The 15,909-nt window shown below is 41.4% G+C and overlaps 1 protein-coding gene across 1 annotated transcript in view; it reads right to left on the bottom strand.

Annotated features, from left to right (window-relative positions):
• pde4ba (phosphodiesterase 4B, cAMP-specific a) overlaps nt 1-15,687 on the bottom strand; it is a 203,619-nt gene extending 187,932 nt beyond the window's left edge. The window contains exon 1 of the mRNA XM_063460668.1: nt 15,294-15,687. The gene's annotated coding sequence lies outside the window, so the exon portion shown is untranslated. The remainder of the gene's footprint in view (nt 1-15,293) is intronic.
• Nucleotides 15,688-15,909: the final 222 nt, after the last annotated feature.

Raw genomic sequence — 15,909 nt, 5'->3', positions numbered from 1 at the left:
TTCTTCATTTAGTCCTTCCATCCATCTCTTTTCTTCTGTTTATCTAGTTCAGGGTTGCAGTGGTCAGTCTCAGCTGCTGTAAGGGTGAGAGGCAGGGTGCTGTCGCAGGGCTAACTCAGACAGACAGACAACCATTCGCACTCGCATTCACACCTATTGTCACAGTCAGCTGACTGTGTGGAACGAGGAGGAGGACGCAAGTGCAGAGACACAAAAAACAAGACTTGAATGGAAACCCTAACATGAAGACCTGGCATGGATACATGAAAATCCTGAAACGCGGCATGAACGTAGCAGACGACCGGACATGGAATGACCACATAAATACACACGAGGGTGATGAGGGAAAAGGAAACACACGGGGAACACAGCTGGGACGAATTAACATAATGACCGGACAGGAGGAAGCAAACTGAACACACAGAACATGGGACGCAAGACTGTCAAAGTAAAACAGGAAACACGCAGAGCTAGGGAGACTTAAACACAGGGGACTTGTCACACTCGCACACCGAAGACAAGATACTAGCATAGTGGGGAAGACATGGGAGAAACCTAAACCCAAACAGCACTAACTGAGCTTAGAACATAATACAGAGGGCATGAACACGAGGAGGGGAACATGAGAACAAAAGGACAAGCACTTGCATAAACACCATGCATGCTGAAAGGGACACAGAGGATGAAGACACAAGGGGAATCTAATAACCGATGAACTACAACAGGGCAACCTAGGCCATATATACGCTCAAGACAACTAAATGAACTTAAACATAAACCATAAGACATCAAAATATTAAAAGAAACTCAAAACGCTGGGTCAACGACCGAGTCCTTGACACTTATTGGTAATTTAGAATCAGCAATTAACCTAACCACACTAACTCCATGTCTGTGGACTGTGGGAGGAAGCCGGAGTACCCGGAGAGAACCCACGCAGACACAGGGAGAACATGCCAACTCCACAGAAGATTTGCTCAGAGCTTCCTGACCTGCTGTCTGTTTACACTAAGCACCAAAGCCAGGAAGATTATGAAGACTCTCCCACCCCAACGATGGACTCTTCTCACTGTTGAGGTCAGGGAAGTGCTTCCGCTGCCTAACACGCTAACACAGGGAGGAGCTTCTTCCCCCAGGCCATTTGGGCCGTGAACCAGACGTAGAACAGGATTTAAACCCAGGAGGGTTCAGATAAGATGGCAAACCAAATCGCACATGAAATAATTTGTTAATTTATTTACTTACATATTAGCGCTTGATGTAGTGCTAATCATTTTACTAATTTGACGACAGAGGCCCGTAGAAAACAAGAGACAGGCCAAGTTATCAGGCACAGCTTATTCAAAATCAGGTCACAGAGGCAGCAGTCTAAGCAGAGGAGCTCAGTTGTTCTTATCTAGTCCCTCCAGCTCCTTCCAGGAAATCCCAGGAAATGAATATATACATAACAGCCACAACTTTACAACTATCTGCCTTCCAAAGATCCCTTTGAATGCTAACAAAACTGCATTGACCATTACTGCGTGACCTTTCAGGGCGGGCGGCGCTGCTTACCACAGCACCCAGAGTAGATTCTCTGGGTGTCTGCTTGATCTGCAACAATTTATAGGTGGTAACATTCACATAAATGATCCAATTTTTCCCTTGGAGAAGTCTGGAATTAAAGGAAAAATAAGCCTTCACAACATCACAAACCTTCAGCGGCGTTATTGTTGTGGCAGAACAGTGTATGACATGTCCAGCGCTGTGTGTAGTGTAACGTCCAGAGGAGAAAGTCGAAAACAGTCTTTCATCTTTTTGTTTTTGCACTAACTTCTCGGTGCGATGGCCGTTTGCTTTGATGTGAGAAAATTACCTGTTACACTCAATCACCTGTGAGAAACAGATAATTGTCTGAAGAATTCACGGCGAGTGAGTGGGCAGCAGAGTATTGACACTACTGAGAACTTGTTTGAAGTCTCCTGTTCTGTGTTACATGTGAGAAAGAAGAACTTCAAGTTTTGTCTTGACTTGATTTTAACAACACCGTGAAGCGTTAGCGCGAGACTTCAGGGAAATATGGTATACCAAAAAAACCCCACACCCAATGAGCTCAGCAGAATAACAGGATTTCCGAGGTTATCGCCCAGAGAAGGGTTTTATTTGCAGGTTTCTCTTCCATCCTGACTTGGCTTGATGCGAATCCCCAGTTTGGTCTTGCTTAAATTTAATGCCCAGAAGTAAATAGCAACAGCACATTCATTACCAAATGGTGTAATGCAAAATAGCAAAGCAGAAGCTGGAGCTACAGCGTGCTCACACTACTGGCAGGTTCAAGATGAGCTAATAATTGCAGGATGCAGCGGTGTGATTCTGTGTTGTGTTTGGTGGAAGAAGGGTGGATTAATGCATGGTAGATAAAGCTCAGACCTCTGGCACACAGCACACCCTTTTACCTTCATTTTCACTCACCAAACAAATCTCACACCAATTATGGAAAATCCTTTATGAAAAACACTGAAAAACATGCTTAACATTCGATGTTTCAGCACCAATATCAAAAACCTCAGGATGCAAAATAAACTTTACATATCTGAGCTGCCAGAGGCACCCAGACCACACGGTTAATGGATAATGACACCGACCACCGAATGTAACCTGTAAACCTGGTTTAAAAAGCATTCGCAGGAGCTTCCTGCAGCATCACTGAGATCCATACCTGTGCTTTTAGACAATTGGTACAACAGAGGTGACTTTGTAATTAAATTATCAATTATTTCCAACAGAGAGAGAGCGGTCAGTGCTGGTAAATAACACTCTGCTTTTCAACAGCAAAGACAGCAGAGCTGTTACTGACAGTTACTGTAAATGTGTTACACAGGTGCTGATCTCAGCTTGCATCCATGGCACTGTCAGCAGAAGCCCCATTGTTTCCTTAAGTCAAAACGTCATATTTCAACACAAGCATACTGTAAGAATGTTGGATAAAAGTATTTCCAAAATGAATCATTAAAAAATGAACAAAAAAACCTCATAAATAATTAAATTCATTACATTAAATAAAAACAAAACATAAGCACGATGTTAGCACTGTTGCCTCACAGCAAGAAGGTCCTGGGTTCAATTCCACCACGAGGACGGTGTCTTTCTGTGTGGAGGTTGCGTGTTCTCCCAGTGTTTGTGTGGGTTCTCTCCGGCTTCCTCCCACAGTCCACAGACATGCGGTTAGGGGGGGTTAGTTTAATTGGAAACTCTAAATTGCCCATAGGTGTGAATGTGAGAGCGAATGTCTGTGTCCTGTGGCAGACTGACGACCTGCCCAGGGTGTACCCTCCCTCTCACCCTAAGTCAGCTGGGATAGGCTCCAGCCCCCCCGCCCCCCCCCCCCCCCCCCCCCCCCCCCGCGATCCTGAAAAGGATAAGCGGAAGAGAATGGATGGAAGTAAAAGAAATAAAATGAATAACATGCATGCGTAAGACAGTTAAAAACAAAACAAAACATGCCAACAGGTAAGATTTATTATCCCTTAAACTGCTGTGGTTACATAAATTGCTACATTTGAAGAGGATTTTCAGTGTTTGGGCATTCATTAATAAAACAAATATCAACAACACAGACAAATTTGAGATAATAATTGTGGGATATATCTAAAAATGTAGGATATAATTTTTATGGAGGACTTCAGACTAAAGGGATAGTTTTTCATTTTTTTAATCCATCTTCTTAAAAATCTCTGGTGATCGATTCAGCACGCAGCATAATCACTATAGACAGTAGCAGGATAGTTTCTGGTATATTTAATGACAATAATTGTGTTCTATTAGATTTAAGTGTGGCACATGGGCTTTAGCTGACCAACAGTCTGATATAATGCTGTGCAGTATTACACCGACAGCTGTGATCGCCCGAAGAAGAAACCTGCAGACCCTTTTTTCTCATTTTATTTGCTGACTCAGCGTAGCGTGATGTTTGGATGCCTTGTACTGTTTTTTTTTAAAGTGTCGACTCCAGGAAGAGGAATTGCTTTTAAGACCAGTATCGATACCAGTATATTTTAAGCAATGTCAGCATCCAAACCCATTAAGCTAAACTACAGGTAACCACACACGGCCGACACTTCTATTAGACACAGAATGTACTATAAACAGTTGTTGTACTATTATTCTAATATAAACCAGATCATTTCTGGAGATCGTACATTTAATCTGTAGCAGCACTTATTTAGACATCATTCATATTTTACATTCATAATTCCTTTCATTCCACATTTGATCACAGCAAAAAAAGTTGACCCCTGTACTATCTGACAGCATATTTCAAGAACACAGCTCTCAGTGTGCCCCTCTAATGTGTTATCGTTTATCTCATTTCTCCTTTACTGTGCAAATTAATGTGCAGTATGTTCACTGTTTGATTTGAGAAGATTTGAATTGAAAACAGTGTAGGTTTGACTTTAGGTGTTACAATGTTTCTTAAAAAGACAAAATGTATTATTCAAATCATCATATTTTAGATTTTACACTACGTCTGGTCACATTGTGCCTAGAGCTCCCGCTCTGTAATCAATGTGTCCTATATTTGCATATGAAGAGTCATAAGTCATAAAAATGACCTGAAGGCAAAGGAGTAGAAATCGCCCGATGTGGTCAGCACTGCCTGCAGAAACACATGGCTACACTTGTAGCATGTGTTGGTGTCTCTTCTCCTTGTTATGACGTATTTCCATAAACCATAAAGTTTACCCCGGTCTCACTAGTATTGCCATAGCATGCGTGTAGAGGGGATCTTTATCACGCCTCTCACTAATATAACAGAAAATCAATCCCAAGCCCCTCCTTCAATCACTTCATCAGTTCTTGCATAAAGACGCGAGCCGGCAGCTTGGCATGTTCATTACTCTCAATTATGCTGCTCATTTTTTTCTAGTTATTCATCTCTGTCAGCTCGAGCCCTGTGAGGGTAATCTTTCAGTCAATGACACAGAGATGAGGAAGACAGCATCCATTTGTGTATTCACTCATTAAATTAATGACCAAGATTATTTATATTTGTTTATAACATTCATTTAAAGGATGTCAGAGTCTAGAAGAGCGAGACTGGGAAATGCAGAGAGAATTTCAGAGGAAAAAAACAGCAACACATAGGATTGAATATTTATAACTGGACATTTAAACTGACTATAAACAGTGTGTGGCCTACAATAACATAACGTTACAGAGGCTAATAAGCAGCATTTGGATGGTTTATTGAAGTCTTTGAATATTTACAGTAGTCTTATAGCCTGAGAGCGCATCTGATCCCAGAAACTAAGCAGGGAGCGGCCTGGTTAGTACTTGGACGCGAGACCATCTGGGAATACCAGGCACTGCGAGCTTGTGGGCAGTGAAGGCTCAGGAGGCAGACTGGGTCATCTACCAATCAGAAGATCAGTAGCTTGATCCCCGGCTACTGCAGTCCGCATGTCAGAGTATCCTCGGGCAAGATACTGAACCCTGAGTTGCTCCCGATGAGTCCGTGTGAGTGTGTGCATGTAATACAAGGTGCTTAGGTATCCAAAAAAAGTGCTTATATGAATGTGTGACACCAGGTGAATGAGGCTCGTGGTAAAACATGCTTTCAGTGCTCAGTTAGAGAAGAGAACCTATAACAAAGACATGCAGAGTTTAGCAAAGTGTCCAAGTTAAATTCTGTCTTAAAAATTAGCAGCATTAACCGAGAGTTGGCAACAATGTTTATTATAAGCTCGAGACACAACTCCGCACAGCTGAGTAAATACCCCCTCTGGATGAGAGCCATGTGACATGACTCATAGCTGTTTTGTTGTAAACACAACAGAGTGTCTTTAACAAATTACTCACAAATTCTAATGCACGAATTTGACAACAAAAATGTGAATATCATAATTAAACATATAAATACTGCAATTAGGAACTCTTACTCCCGATTTCTTTCTCAAATATGACCTCAAACTAATGCAACTTCCTGTTGGTCCACCATTAAATGCCAATTCCATTAAGCCTGTGGAGCTGTGTAGGAGCTGTCCTGCAATATCTACAGTATATTGACCAGGCTAGAAAAAGCTGATGATGCAACGATGAATGTAAGGGTTTAATAAATAAATGCATGCTACAGGAAAAGAAGGAATGAACGTCTGGTAACTATGGCAATAGCAAGAGAGTGATATTGCATGTGACGGGAACATGTGAAGATAAAGATCCATCTTCTTAGCCCAAAGTGGGAACGTGGAGTGTTTCTCTCATTCACATTTACACTAGCTGAACAAAAAAGAAATAAATAAATGAAAAATTACAAACTAAAACTCATAAGTACGCATGCAGCGGCAGGGACACTGGTAAAGGCAACAAAAGGTTTGGATTGTAAAAAGCTTTTTAATTTTCCTTTCAATTTTACAAGAAATTGCTGCAGATATGCTTCCCGCCGCCCTTGCCTGTGTTTTCTTTGTGTCTCAACAGTATTTTTACTACACGATCTGCTTTTTTTGTTTTTTTGTTTTTGCTCTGTCATGTTTTCCTCCACCCTCTCTGCATCCTGGCCCCGCTGTGGATTCGAGGTGATGCAGGCCTGGTTATTCTTGGCTCTCGGGACCTCGGTCCTGCTGTGCTGTCCTCTACATCTCCAGTACCTGCTGTGCCCTGATGGCCCTGACGCTCAGCCTAATTGCCACTCCAAGTTGGCTATGCCTCACACTCCTTTGTCCATCCCCATGTCTATTCCTGCTTCTGCTGGCTCTGTTTTGTATTCTCAACATTATTTTTCTAGTTACCACCACACACTGGTTACAGGCAGCTAAGGTTAGTATAGGGAGGTACTGCTGTTTTTGCACCCAGTGCATTTGTGCTGCCTGAAAATAGTGTCTGTTCTATACTTTATTCAAAGACACTGACAAAAAGAAACTAGAGAGCTGACCAATGCCAGGATTCTAGGTGCAAAGCTCACTTCAAACTTGGTTTGTGGATACCACTGTGAAGTCTTTAAAGCAACTAGATTTAGGAGCCAGCCTGAAGTAAACATTTCAGGGGTTATCTTGGGTTCACAGAGTAGCTGAAATGCTGCCAGAGCAAGCCAGAATAACACCCCACCAGTTTTATTCTCCAAGTGAGTATCTGGTTTATGTGATTCAGTATAATTCGGTTGAAATTCAGAAGCATATTTCATGCGGTTTCATCCCAGCTTTATCTTCAGCACATCCCTCCTTCTCATCCTGTGATGAGTTCACGGTGCAGCCGTAAAGTTGTGGTCACTGTACTCAACTAGCTGCCAGTTTTAAATAACGTATAACTTATTTGTTTAATTCAGTGATCACGCTACAGTTGCAGTTAATCGTTACGTTCATTACAAGGGTCGGCAAGTCTTCAGGAGTGGAGGTGTGGATATTACTTTTATTTTACAAAAGGATAAGAATCCCGTGGTTAAGTGTCTGGGACAGAAACCACTGGGTTATGCTACTAACACAACGCAACCATTTGCACAGAGCCAAGAATGACGATGTCTCCAACCTCAACCCGTCACAGAACTTCAGCAGGTCAACTTTGAGCCTCCGTTTCTACCTTTTCGTGTTTCTATGGCAGAATCGTCGTGGCGATGGCTTTGAAGTCTCTTTGGGCTGTTTTTCAACTTTGTTTTGTGTTCATACAAAACCACTAAGAGAAAGATAGTATGTGTGTCGTCATTAGGATAGGGATTTGCGTTGGTGTGTGGGACTGTAGCCTGCAGGTTTATGTTGTTAACTGGTAATTATGAGACAAAGTGTGTGAGTTCATTTTACAAAATAACGTGAAAGTTGTAAACAAGTAGTGTAACAAATTACTTTGTCCAGTGAGTAATTAAGTAAGGTGCTGCATTACTTTTAAGAAAAAAACCAAGGTAATGTGAAATGCATTACAGTTTTTGAGTACCAACCCCAACACTACTGAAGAGGAGCAGGCATAAACAGATTTTGTCATGAACTGGCTGTGTGCAGTTAAGCAGACTTAAACTCAAAAACACAGCTTTATTGCTGGCGTGCAGGTGATACAAAATGAAAATAAACTGGAATTCCTGAACCTAAACATACGGAGAAACACACGAGGAACAAGGGATGTGAGACTTTCACAATAAAACAGGAAATAAAAGGAATGCAAAACTGACACGAGCTTGACACAGGAGCGGAGGAAAGTGAGACGAGACAGACATGACAGGCTGGGGAAACATGGGATGACACACAAGGAGGGGAACATGGGCACCGAAGAAGGAAACAAGACACAAGGACTCACACAAACATTTAGATCCAGACACACAGAGAGAGACACCGAGGGCAAAGACAAAAGAGGGAATCTAACAATCAAGGAACTCAACAGGGAATATAGGAAACTCAAAACAGCATAACTAAGACTACTAATGAACCAGAACATAAACCGTAACACTAAATATTACCAAAACACAAGAAACTCAAAATGCTGGGTCAAAAGGACGCAGAGCAGTGACAGATTTCTTCAAGTGGCAGGTCATTTCAAATGCAACATCAGCAAGCGCACAAGCTGTTTCTGTGCAGTTTGTCACAAAATGTGAGCTAAATTGAAAAAGTTCATGCGTGAAACACAGACGGAGACGATGTAAAAAAGACCAGACAGGAGAGGAAGATGAGAGCTTATTTTCAAAGGTGAGCACTCATCAAGTTTACGTGTCCTTGTTTGTGTTAGATCAAATTAAATCAGATATTAGCTGCCGAATTATGTTTTTGTGAAACATCTTGCAAGACAAACTGAAGTATGCTAACTCAGTGTTACTCAAAGGTTTCAAGAACACGCACGGCAGTTCAGTGCAGGCTAAACTGGGTACTTTTTGCTGTCGTGATAGTTTACATTCATCACTTACTGAATCCTACTTGTCATACTAGTTTTGTAGTGTCTAGTGGTTTTCCAAGTAATTATTTTCCCCACGCTGTACTAGATGATCTCAGGGTCCCCCCATCTGCTTTAACCCTCGCCTGATCAGAATCAGTGATTTCCTTTAAACTGCCTCTTAAAACTCATCTCCATAGACTTGCTTTTATGTAATAAAACGACACATGACTTTACGTGACGTCATCTGTTGTGTTTGGACTCTCTGTTTTTAAGCTTCTAGTTGTGTTGTTTATTATAAATGCTGCCTAATTTTTCATTTTTAAATTTTTTAAAATCATCCTCCAGCATATTTCTGTGTACTTGGGTGTGTGCGCTTCTCCTGCGACTTTAAAAGAGGATTTACAAAGTGTTTTGACAGACGGGCAAAAGCAGAAGATTCAAAGGGAAAATTTAAACAGAGAGCCAAACATTAAAGGTGCTATTAATATAAAGCTTATTACTGAATTATTGTTATGAAGATGTTGCTACAATTTTTTGCACTTCTAACACAATTATGTTCAAAGCTTACAATAATGCAACAAATCTCTCCTCTGCTATTGAATTATTTATGTATTGAATGTTAGCAGGTAATTTCCTCTTTAAATTCATTACTTTGTTTTATTCTCAATAGAAGAAGAATCCTTAGAGATGGATGGCCGCTGTCACATGTAAACTAATGTTTCTACGGTGACATAATACCTCCAGGCTATTCAGTGCATACAGTGTATGTTGTAGCAGTTCTCAAATTAAACATTGATCTAAAAAAAACAAGAAGAACACACAAGAAACGACACTCTCTCCTGGGGATTTATGTTTAGACTTGTACAGCCTTGATGCTACACAAGAGAAAAAGAGGAAAAAAAATCAGCACAGATATTAGCAGCAGGAAACATATTATGCTTACAAAACACAAGTCTCTGCAGATTTGTCTACTCACCCTGGAACTCCCCAAAACAGGGATAATTGGTTACTGGCATGGCCCTTGTTTGCATGAATATAAGGGTTTTTGTTTTGCTTTTTTAAACCAATTCTTTGGTTCAATGATATTTAGCAGATGCCTTTTCAGCCTGAGGGGGATCTGCCAAGAGTATTTGACCAACTCCCAAAAAAAAGCCAGGACAAATATAATCAGTGTCACAGAGGAAAAGAGATGCCAGTGCGAACAATTCTGCTGCTATTTCTTAATTAGCCACAAAATAAAAGGCTGAGCAAGTAAATGCACTTACACATCATGGAGAAGTTAAACCAACCTTTAATTTTATCCCATCTGGGAACAAAACTGAGCCCTGCCATGGAGCTGCACATGGAAATAATCCATAATGCAATTAAAATGACAGCATGCCAACATTGGCTGGGTGCAAGGCGGGGACCAGGGGAAAAAACATGTCGTGGAACATGTTGTACAGCAGCACAGCTGAATATGACGCATATGAAGGGAACAGTAGTCTTGGGTCAGGGAGTCCCGAGACATATACTTCCTCTTCCTCAATGACAGCTGAGCAGGTGCAGCAATTTCTTATGCAGACTGGAGCATCTTGATATACAAGAGCCTAAATATATATAGACGAGGAAAAACTCTGCAGGTGTGAAGCGAGTCGGGTCAGCAAATCTTCACTGGGTGCAGGGTCACAAAAAAAGTTTACTTAAAAAAAGTTGCAATGTGATATCAGGTTAGTTTCTTGTGTTCTCTGGCAGGGGCTTATATGCATTTTCAGTTTCAAGTTTATGCACAATAGATGACACCGGTGCAGCCTTTCATGGATCTTCACGTTTTACCGAAAAACAAAAAACAAAGCAGGTGATAGGAAACACTATCATTTCTACCTACTTAATTGTGTTGATGAATACACTGGTGGCTTTACAAGTAGGCCACATGTGCAGCACAGGCCTTGGTGATTTGATTTATACTATGATTTTTATTAAATGTGGCTCTGCCATTCTGAATGAGTCCAAGAATTAGCTTTACAAATGCAAGAAAATAAGCTCCTGTGCTCAGTGGAACTTCCTACCACCAGTGTTGGTCAAGGAAAAAAGTAATTAGTAACTAATTACTTCTCCAAAAAAGTAATTCAATTACTTTACTGATTACTTATTTTCAAAAGTAATTAGTTACTTCTCAAAACCATGATACACAACCTGGATATGTTATAACGCAATTGACCTTTCAGCCAGATTCTATTTATTTATTTATTTTAATGCATAATCCATCATATACAATTGAATCAAATAGAAAGTCTCTTTTTAAAAATAGTTTTAATCTTTTAATTTTATGCACATTGCATCAAGCAAAAATTATATGCAACTGTCTTTGACTTGAAGAAATGTGTTTAACATTTAAACCTATTGTCTGCATATTCCAGCATATAAAATAAAATCATGTTTTGTGTTTACACTCTTTCAAATGGACAGCAGAAATAAATAAAATCAAAGATTCAGCAGCTCTTAAATCTATTGTCCCCTTTTAGCAGGAGTGGGGCGGGTGGAGGTTTGCCCACTGCGGTCATGTCAGTGGGAGGATCCGGGGGTTTCTCTGTGAATGTCACATCTCCGTGGCAGCGTGCTCGCTGCTCGCTCAAATTTGACGCATCTGTTGCTGCCACAGACGTCGCACGCTCGTACGTCATTGTCATGAGACACTCTCACAAACAAAATCACAACGGTTTAGTAACGCAGTAACGCAGCATGTTTACGGGAAAGTAACAGTAAACTAATTACTTCTTTTGCAATTGTAATCCGATTACCTTTTTCAAGTAACGAGTAATGTAATGTAATGTTACTTGTAATGCGTTACTGCCCATCTCTGCCAGTCCAAAGGCTGCTGGTAGTTTGCTGGTGAGTCTAAATTGCCCATGGATGTGAGGAAGATAAAGTGTAGAGCACTGTATCAATATATGGTTAAATGTAGGTTTGACTTTGAGCTATCAGACTGGAAAGACTGGAATATTGGTGCATTATTGCTAGCCCACAATATTGTTTTGAATGTCTGAATACAGACTACAAAGAAAATGTCATTCATCTGGAGTTATGTCCAGTAACCAGTTTTAGTCGACAGTTCTCTGCAGGTACACATCTTTTGGGATCAGACCTCCACAGAGGGGTCCCTGGCATATATAGTAGAGATGTAGACATAAACGGACAAACAGACCCATCAAACATGAGCTGCAATGTCCCTGCTTCACCTTCACTCGAGAACTATAAGGAACCTCTTTACTTCCAGCTTATTCCTGACTCCTGCTTTACAGAAACAACACCTATCATAGTTGTAGCAGCAGCAGACTACAAGTTAGTCTCAAGATCCCTTGAGATCAATGCTGCAAGAATCAGCAAAACATGAGTTGAAGTGTGTAGTCTGACTTTGTAAAGCTATTTACTCACCGTGCCTGTTGCCTGTCTACTGTGTAAGAGGTGAGCTGTGATCTAGGGCATGTGTCAGCTGGGTCTTGTTGGAAATGGATTGTGATGCCCAGAGCTAATCAAAGAGAACCTCTGGAGTCACGGTGCTGTATGGGCACTGAATTACTGCGAGTTAAATCCTGCTCCTTCTCCTATGTTGTTGTCTGACAGCCTGAGCAGTCTCTGTTTTCATCTGCAAAATGAAAATGAAATAAAAAGGTGAGCAGATGGATGCTCATTGAAAGAGTTGTTATTCTGGTGCTGATGTACTGTGATCATATTGTGTAGCTGCTTACCGGGTCAATGTATAGAAGATGATTCTAAGCAGGCTAATTGGCTGCCGTGCACACCGGGTGAGAAATTACTGAATGTATATTTACTCCAGTTAATATGAAGAAGGTTTATTGTGCATGGAAAGCCCGCTGTGTAATCCACATCGCCAGCATGCACATCAAGGTTGCCACATTACAAAGTGTTCACTGTGGGTTAGTGTAACCAGTTTCTACCCTCATAATGATGCTAATTAAGAATTTGTAGATACCTCAAGTCAAAATCAGAGCTAGATACACGTGCTCACGTGCTGAGGTGCTGGATATGCCGGTGCCTCTCCACTAACAAGTCTGCTCACAGATCAATGTTTTTTCCACATTTGTACATGGTGTGTAAGCCAACAGATCGATAGAGCCCAGAGTTTTGGATGGAGCAAGTCAAATGGACGAAACGCTGCTACATAGTTCACCCATCCAGTAAGGAAATGGCAGTCACAGAGAGACGGATTAAAGGTGAGGCAGGTGGAGGCATGAAGACAGGATAAGAGAAACAGAGTATCAGGGCATCTATAGGGGGAAGAATCAGAGCTACACATGAGGGATAAGAGGCCAATGAGAGAAAGGAAGCTCACCCGCCAGTAAGCCCATCAGTAGATTGATTTTTGTGCCTGTTCACAGTTTTAGCTCCCAAAGAAAGACACCTGTCAGGTTAGGATCTCCCCAAAGTTCCTATTGTACAACATCTCCATACAGCATGGACCTTAAAAAACCCAAATATCCACATCTGCAGTGCTTCTTGACATAGAATAGCCCTTTACTGTCACTGTACATGTGCAACGAAACTGAGTGCTCCACACCAACTGTGCCGGAGTAAAATATAAATAGTACACAGCAGGAATAAAGCAAACAGGAGAAATATGTGCAATCGATATAGAAAAACAATAGAAACAGAACATGAAGACATGAAATGTCTGTAACTGATTCAATAATAACAGATTCTGAATTCACACTTAAACTCTAAGCTGCTGTTATTCAGGATGAAAACAGATTTAAGGTGAAACTCTGGGTGAAATTCCATTTTTGTCCTCGTGGCCATTAGCTGGAAGTTTTGCCAGTGCCAGCATGAGGGGGCGTTCATTCTTGAGCGTAGTACACAGAGGAGGGACAGTTAATGCTGATATAATGAAATCCAGAAATTAATTCCATTGACAAAAAGATCCTCTGTGAGGTTGTCTCACAGTGGCAGAGACTGAGGTTGTTGTGTGATATTGTAAAAGCAACTAAGAACCAAGATGTCTGTGCACTTGCATGTCATTCTTCTGCTTAAGTTTGGCATTACAAATGGTAAATGGACCGGCACTTATATAACACTTTTGTACCCTTATTGAACACACAAAGCACTTTTTATTACAAGCCTAAGTCACCCAATCACACACACATTCATTCGAGCACTCTTGTCTATGCCTAAGCAGCTTGACTAACACTCGCACACACTTGGAGTTCAGTAGCTAGCCCAAGGATACTTTATCATGCAGGTTAAACCACCAACCTTGTGACTGGTAGATGACCCACAGATTAAAAAGCTATTTATTTATAGAAGATTATGTATTCCTTTGTTAGAGCTTCTGAGGGACAACTGAACAAAGTGTCGTATTTGTTTAGGATTTGCAAATAACAAGGGTTCCTGAAGTTTGGCAAGAAAAGCAACAGTTCTGTGCAGTGCTGGAAACCAAAGTGTCAAACTCAGTGACAGGCAGGTACGTTGACAGCTCTCTAAATGTGGGAAAATAGTAACGTAATCCTCATGCAAGAATGGAAAATTCATCTCCGTCCCGACTGAGTACAGGGGTTATAACGAACAGCTTTAAAAACCATTCAGAGAACAATAAAACAGTCATGCACTTTTCTCAGGCGTTCTCCACTTGACCTATGTGCACTCTTAGGGCTAATAAGCACTTTTGACAGCTGAGTCTGCTGTGGATGATTTTTATAACAATGCTGCAGACAGAGCTGTGACACCAACACGTCATTTTAAATCACTGACACTAAAGCTGGTGAGCAGGTACCAATAGGTGACAAAAAAACCCCGCAACATATAGTGTCGAGGGATGCTGGGTCACGACATATGTGCCCGTTTAAATTGAGATCTGGTGACTGTGGAAGCCTCAGGATATGATTCTCAACCTTTTCATATTTATCATGTCGTCCTACGGATGGAGACACTGTCTATGTCATCGGGCTCACATGTTAATTGGACGGTTGGTCTCCCAGAACAACTGACCCGTACAGGAAAATGCCGCCAGTTTTGAAGCTTCCTTTTAATGCATTGTGCTTTTGTATCTTTTGGACCCAAAAGTAAATACAGATCAAAAGATGAAAACTAATGATTTAATTTATGTTAAATGCACAAACTTAAGCCTAAAATCCCTTAAACTCTGTATGTAAATACCTTAATTCTATGTAATATTTATAACACGATTCAAAGGGCTGAGAGGACGCAGCTTCCCATGTTGTGATAAAAAGCAGGTGAAACACCTGAGATTACCGCCTGGGGTTAGGCTGAACTTGTCCATGTATTAAAGGTGACAGGAGACAAACAAAGACGAACAAAATCCACATCATCAATCTAAAATCACTTTCATTCAGTAAAAATCATGTTCAGCGCTGCTATTTACATCAACACAAACGACATCGCAGATGTTTAAAGAAAAGAAAAAAAGCACAGTAAATCCAATTCGATATGATAACATTCAAAAGCGTCCCGATTACCTTCTTCACAGCGCATCCACACGTGGGGACAAAGGGAATCCCGGCGCCTCTTTGCGCGTTGTTTTCGGACGAGATCCGCTGTCGCTACATCGGAAAAGGTCTTTTATTCCGTCTCAGCAAGTGTTCTCGCCATCCTCTGCTGGGATATGTTCGCTCTACAGCTGTTATCCAGGCTCTTCGCTCGTTTCTTTCTCTTTCCCCCCCTTTCTTTTATTCACATGATCAAAGGTCTCTGGTTTACCCACTTTTTCCGAGATTTAAACAAAACTGTAACAAACCCGAAACGCTTGACCAAACTGGTTACCTTTGGTCTCAGTTGCATATCCTGTCGTTTAACAATTCGGAAGCTCCGTTCCAAGACCGAGCTGCTTTATGTGTTGATGGGGGAGGTTGGAGAGCATGTGCGAGCTTTCGCATCTGAAATCCATCTGAAAGTCAGTGCTCCCCAACGATCATCCCTCCCTCCTCAGCCTCAGCAGACACGGAGCGCGGACCAATTGAGAGGCAGGAAGAGAGAGAGAGAGAGAGGCGAGATGAGAGCATGCCAGTCTGGTGTGGGACCAGGGACGTCAAACACGCAGGGATCAGCAGAGTAAAGCACAAATAAAAAGACAAG

This window comes from Pelmatolapia mariae, linkage group LG17 (assembly GCF_036321145.2).
Source record: "Pelmatolapia mariae isolate MD_Pm_ZW linkage group LG17, Pm_UMD_F_2, whole genome shotgun sequence".
Classification (NCBI taxonomy): domain Eukaryota; kingdom Metazoa; phylum Chordata; class Actinopteri; order Cichliformes; family Cichlidae; genus Pelmatolapia; species Pelmatolapia mariae.
The sequence above is the reverse complement of the archived record's forward strand: the minus strand, read 5'-3'. Positions and strand labels throughout refer to the sequence as shown.